Source organism: Lolium rigidum, chromosome 1 (genome assembly GCF_022539505.1).
Source record: "Lolium rigidum isolate FL_2022 chromosome 1, APGP_CSIRO_Lrig_0.1, whole genome shotgun sequence".
NCBI classification, from domain to species: Eukaryota; Viridiplantae; Streptophyta; class Magnoliopsida; order Poales; family Poaceae; genus Lolium; species Lolium rigidum.
This window is the reverse complement of record NC_061508.1, coordinates 63,899,283-63,905,693: the sequence shown is the minus strand read 5'-3', so window position 1 is coordinate 63,905,693 and position 6,411 is coordinate 63,899,283. Positions and strand designations below refer to the sequence as shown.

General features: G+C 50.2%; 1 pseudogene; it reads right to left on the bottom strand.

Annotated features, from left to right (window-relative positions):
• Window positions 1-3,991: 3,991 nt before the first annotated feature.
• Window positions 3,992-5,628, bottom strand: LOC124674420 (annotated as a pseudogene).
• Window positions 5,629-6,411: the final 783 nt, after the last annotated feature.

The following is a 6,411-nucleotide window of genomic DNA, read 5'->3' as shown; positions in this document are numbered from 1 at the left end:
GAGATGGCGGTGGTGTCGATGGAGATGCCTTCCGGGGGCAATTCCCCGTCCCGGCGGCGTGCCGGAACAGAGACTTCTGTCCCCCGAATCTTGGCTTCGCGATGGCGGCGGCTCTGGAACTTTTCTCGTATCGTGGCTTTTTCGTATCGAAGTTTTAGGTCAGGACGTCTTAAATAGGCGAAGAGTCGGAGCCGGAAGGGCCACGGGGCCCCCTCACAGTAGAGGGGCGCCCCCGCTAGGCCGCGCCGCCACCATGTGTGGGGCCCTCAGGGCTCCCCTCTGGTCCCACTCTGGCTCTCTGGAAGCTTCCGGGAAAAATAAGGTTCTGGGCGTTGATTTCGTCCAATCTCGAGAATATTTCCTTACTAGGATTTACGAAACCAAAAACCAACAGAAAACAGGAACCGGCACTTCGGCATCTCGTCAATAGGTTAGTTCCGGAAAACACATAAAATCATCATAAAGTGTGAACAAAACATGTAGGTATTGTCATAAAACAAGCATGGAACATCAGAAATTATAGATACGTTGGAGACGTATCAATGCCCGCCTCCGGATTGATGCGTGAGTAGTTCATCCTTGGACTATGGGTCCATAGCAGTAGCTAGATGGTTGTCTTCTCATATTGTGCCATCATGTTTAGATCTTGTGAGCTGCCTATCATGATCAAGATCATCTTATTGTAATGCTACATGTTGTGTTTGTTGGGATCCGATGAATATGGAATACTATGTCAAGTTGATTATCGATCTATCATATATGTGTTGTTTATGATCTTGCATGCTCTCCGTTGCTAGTAGAGGCTCTGGCCAATTTGATACTTGTAACTCCAAGAGTGAGTATTTATGCTAGATAGTGGGTTCATGCCTCCATTGAATCTGGGACAGTGACAGAAAGTTCTAAGGTTATGGATGTGTTGTTGCCACTAGGGATAAAACATCAATGCTTTGTCTAAGGATATTTGTATTGTTTACATTACGCACAGTACTTAATGCAATTGTCCGTTGTTTGCAACTTAATACTGGAAGGGGTGCGGATGCTAACCCGAAGGTGGACTTTTTAGGCATAGATGCATGCTTGGATGGTGGTCTATGTTCTTTGTCGTAATGCCCTAAGTAAATCTCATAGTAGTCATCATGATATGTATGTGCATTGTTATGCCCTCTCTATTTGTCAATTGCCCAACTGTAATTTGTTCACCCAACATGTTATTTATCTTATTGGAGAGACACCACTAGTGAACTGTGGACCCCGGTCCATTCTTTTACATTTGAAATACAACCTACTGCAATTATTGTTCTCGTTTGTTTTCTGCAAGCAAACATCATTTTCCACACCATACGTTTAATCCTTTGTTTTCAGCAAGCCGGTGAGATTGACAACCTCACTGTTAAGTTGGGGCAAAGTATTTTGATTGTGTTGGGCAGATTCCACGTTGGCGCCGGAATCCCTGGTGTTGCGCCGCACTACACTCCTTTACCAACAACCTTCACGTGGCCTTCATCTCCTACTGGTTCGATAACCTTGGTTTCTTACTGAGGGAAAACTCGCTGTTGTACGCATCATACCTTCCTCTTGGGATTCCCAACGGACGTGTGCTTTACCGTCACAAGCAGGGACATCTACTTAAGATCACCCACTATCGAAGACACTGCTAAGATCCTCGCTGTCAATGAAGCTCAAGGATTTCCAGGGATGCTTGGAAGCATTGACTGCATGCATTGAAAAGAAAGAACTGTCTGTTTGCCTGACAGGAAATGTACAATGGTCACAGAAAAGGCTGCACTGTGATACTTGAGGCAGTGGCTACCTATGATCTCTGGATTTGGCACTCCTTCTTTGGTATGCCGGGATCCAACAATGATATCAACGTCTTGCAGTGCTCACCGATCTTCTCCAAGCTTGTTGAGGGTCATGCTCCCCCGGTTAACTTTGTGATCAATGGCCGGCAGTACAACAAGGAATATTATCTTGTAGACCGTATCTATCCAAAGTGGGCAACATTTGCGAAGACTATCTTAAGCCCCGCCCTCCCGAAGGAGCAGCAGTTTGTCAAGGAACAAGAAGGTTGCCGAAAGGATGTCGAGCGTGCATTTGATGTTCTCCAAGAGAGATTTGTTGTAGTCCGGTTCCCCGCTTTTACTTGGTCCAAAGATCAGATGTGGGAGGTGATGAACTGTTGTGTGTGCTTACAAAACATGATTATCGAGAATGAGCGGAAGTATCCGGTTCCTCCGAGCGAGCAAGCTGTACCATATGACAGAGAGGGTCCTCTTGCACGGCCTAACCACCAGGTGTCGGCATCGTGGGCTGCGTTCATCGCTATGCGTCAGGAGATGCGAGACTCCACAATGCATCAACAGCTACAGAGCATATATGGACGCTTTGAGGCAACACCAACTAGTTTCCATTTGTTTTGTTTGAAAACTTATCTTGTTTTGTTGAACTGTAACGTTTATTTGTAAAAATAAGCCAAATGTTGGCAAAACTGGTCAAATTCGCTGAACTATGCTGCATATTTGAGATTGTGGTCGTTTCCAGGGACTTTTTTCTTTAAAACACCGAACATCGGGTGTCTACCGGGGAAACAGCTGGAACTTCGGCGCTCTCCGGACCAAACTTTCGTCTAATCCAGTGCAAAATAGCGCCGGATTTCGGCCTGGGGAGCCCTGGAGATGCTCTCAGATAAGGTCGCGCCCCCGCCACCGGGTCGAGCGATAGAGCCGCCGAGACGAAATGTTAGGGTTACAGTCTTACAAACAGGCTCGATCTGATTTTTTTTCTTTTGTATATGTTGGGCTATATTGGGCCTGCCATCTCTTCGGCCTGTTTCAGATATTGGCTCCCGCACGTGCAAAGTAGGAATTCTACTTTTGTTGTTTTAACCATGAGTGCAAAACGGTAATAGCCATTAGATTGAACAAAACGAACGGATCTAGTTCATTTGAGGTACCACAAAACAGCTCATCTACTGAATCATCATCGTTCTAATACAGTGTTCAGCCATGCGTGCAACCGCGCAGCTCAGCACACGGAAGAAAGAAATAAGGCAATGCATTATGTATGGGTACATGCAGTGAGTTTGACTGGCCGGCAGCAACAACAGCAGGAGTTTTATTGAGTTGAGTTCTTCAGCATTGGTAGGCCGACGAGCTGGAGTCGCCGCCGTCGTACGTGGTGTGATGGACAAGTGGAGTGCAGCAGTCCACTACTCCTCTCCGTCCATATGCATTTGAGCTGAAGGACAAATATGGATCTCGATGCCTCGCTCGTGCAAATTCAGTCCTAAGTTTCCGGGTTGCCAATGAGTTGTTAATTTTTCATTTCCGTCCGAATCAAAGTATCGAACAAGGATGGCTAGGTTTCTCTGCCATAGGTACGTCGCACTCACTTTTATCACTTATATCAGCAACATCTCAACTAGTACTACGTTCATCCCTAGCATGCATGGTCGTCAAGCCAGGCAGCAAGCCACTGTCGAGCTCTAGAGATTTTTCAAAGACAGCAACTCACCATCAGTGTCTGTCGAAAACTCATGCATCCTGTGATCGTTCCAACGCCAGCCAGGAGACCAGTCTGTTCGGTCATGTAAAACTTGTGATCGGTGGAGAAAAAGCAATTTGAAGTTATACGGTAATTCAACCTAGTAATGGCACTAATCTGCACACCTCCATGAGGACTGAAGAAGCTTAATTGAGACGACGGCATAGTGTATTATCTATGGATGATTTAAAAAAAAAACTCTGAAGATAGGTCGGCAGAACTGGAAGTAGATGTTCTTGATACTGACCAGATGCAAACAAAATCAAGTCGTTGGACTCAGTAACCACTCACTATGTCCATGTCCATCGATCTACTAACACAAGTTACTAAGGTGTTGTACTACATAGAACATCATCGATCTATCACCTCTTCAGTTGATTCACTACACTTAGACCTTGACCACCGATCCAATAATCCACGCAGCCAAATAGATACGCAATTGATCTTCTCACACGGGCACCGTCCTGGCGTGCGCCGGGGTGGCTGAGGTCTCGTCGTCGTTCTCGCCGGAGAGCTCCTCGAGCGAGATGCCATTAGACTCCGGCGCGAGGAACGTGAACCCCATGCCTAGAAAGTTACACGCCGCAAGAATAAACAACGAGTTCCTCACTCCGATCCCGGCCTTGTACCCGTGATCCACCAGCTTCGCGTCCTGGTTCTGCGCGAGGTACAGGAACCCGAACGAGCCGACGATGGCGCCCAGCTTGCCGGCGGCCGCAGAGATGCCGTGGCAGGTCGACCGGAGCCTCGCCGGGAAAATCTCGGCGGGCACGATGAAGGTGGTGGAGTTGGGCCCGAAGTTGGCAAAGAAGAAGGTGAGCCCGTAGAGCACGACGAAGCCGACGTGGTTGCCCGGGGTCGTCCAGTGGTGGTACGGGAAGGCGAGGCCGAGCATGAAGACGGCCATGAAGAAGAAGCCGCACAGCTGGATCCAGAACCGCCCGATGCGATCGATGAGGAACACCGTGAACCAGTACCCCGGCACCGTGCCGCAGAGCGCGATGAGCGTCTGCGCGCGCGCGATGCGGTGGACCTCCTCCAGGGCGCTCATGGTCTTGGCCTTGGGGATCCAGTGGATCGCCGTGAAGATGTCTTTCTGGAAGAGGTTCTGCGAGTAGAAGGCGATGTCGAGGAGGAACCAGCAGGTGGCGGTGCCGAGGAGGTGCAGCCCGTGGCGGCGCAGGAACTCGCCGGAGAAGAGGCCGAACGAGTTTCGATCTCCGTCGGATGGGGCGGGGTCCTTGGAGTCGTCGGCGATGTCGACCTGGAGGACCTTGGACATGTCGGCGGCGGCCTGCTTGGCGTTCTTGGCGACGAGCGCGGTGTATCGCGCCGTCTCGGGCATCTTCATCCGCCAGTAGTAGGTGAGCAGTGCGGGGATGGCGCCGAACATGAGGATGACGCGCCACACGTAGTCGGCCTGCGGCGGCGTGGACGCCACGGCCCCGTCCTGGTACGCCGGCGCGTCGAAGGCGGCGCGGAAGGCGGCGGACACCACCAGCGTCACCACGCCGCCCGTCAGGATCCCGAACCCCTGCATGGCGAACACCGCGGCGATGAATGCGCCCCTCGTCTTCTTATTGGCGTACTCGGACATGATCGTGGCGGAGAGCGGGTAGTCGCCGCCGATGCCGAAGCCGAGCCAGAACCTGAAGAAGCAGAGCGTGGCCATGACGCTGGCCGGCGTGGACCCGAAGGAGAGGCCGGAGGCGAGGGGCAGAGCACCATGCACATGAGCGTCATCCCGTAGACGCGCTTGCGGCCCATGCGGTCGCCGAGCCAGCCGAAGAAGAGCTGGCCGGACAGCGTGCCGCAGAAGGCGACACCGTTGACGGCGGCGGCGACGTTGGGCGGGAGCGAGCCCGGATCGGGCGCGCCGGCGCGGTAGTAGTAGACGCGGCCGAGGAGCTTGGTGACGAGGGAGATGCAGAAGAGGTCGTAGGCGTCGGTGAAGAAGCCCATCCCGGCGATGACGATCGCCGTGAAGTGGTACCACTGCGTCTTGGCGGCGTCCAGCGCCGACAGGACCTCCAGCTGCTCCCGCGCCATGGCCTCCCGCCCGTTCGTCCGTAGATTGATCTCGTTTGATTCTGTTTAGTTAGCCCGATTGATAGACCCGTGAGTGCCGGTAGGATAGCATAAATAGGGGATTGGTTGTTGACTGGTGCGAACGCTAGGCAACCGTATGGTTGTGGGACTGTTGAGAATAAACCATTGTGGTTTGTTTCGATTCTCTTTTACTCTTGTATAAAAGAATATGATATTCTGAGAGAATATTCTTTTACACACGTATTTTGGTATTCTCTCCCATGCAATTCAGAGTTTGTTACGTCTACCATACTTCCTATTCAATCACGTAATTATTTATATTCAATGGTTCGGATAAATCCAATCTGTAACAATTATTGTTGTGGTTGGAAAACGAGGAAACAAAGGTGTCACCATCATCGCAGGTCTTCATGAGTCTGGAAGGTGACACTCCATGTGTTGACAAAGGTGTCAAGCATCAATTGCCACATACGAGTAGTGACAATGGAGTCAATACCTCCCAAAACTTTGCCAAGAAAATCTCCATGTGTTCACATACATATATGCAAGCAAACTAATAAAACAAATTGAAAATGCTGCTCGTATGTAGCTTGATGCTTGTTGCGTGCGTTTATAGAGGTGAGTATATATACGTATTTATGATTGTATTTTGTTTTGCAAAAAAAAAAATAGGCGGACAAATCAAATCAAGGGACTTGATTGATTTGATCCACGTTTTTTTGTTCGGGATATTGCCTCCACGCACAACGCAAACTAGGTAGAAAGACAAATTTTGGAAGATTCTCTCGCTGGCTTGGCCGGGCGAATGCTTGCTCCGTT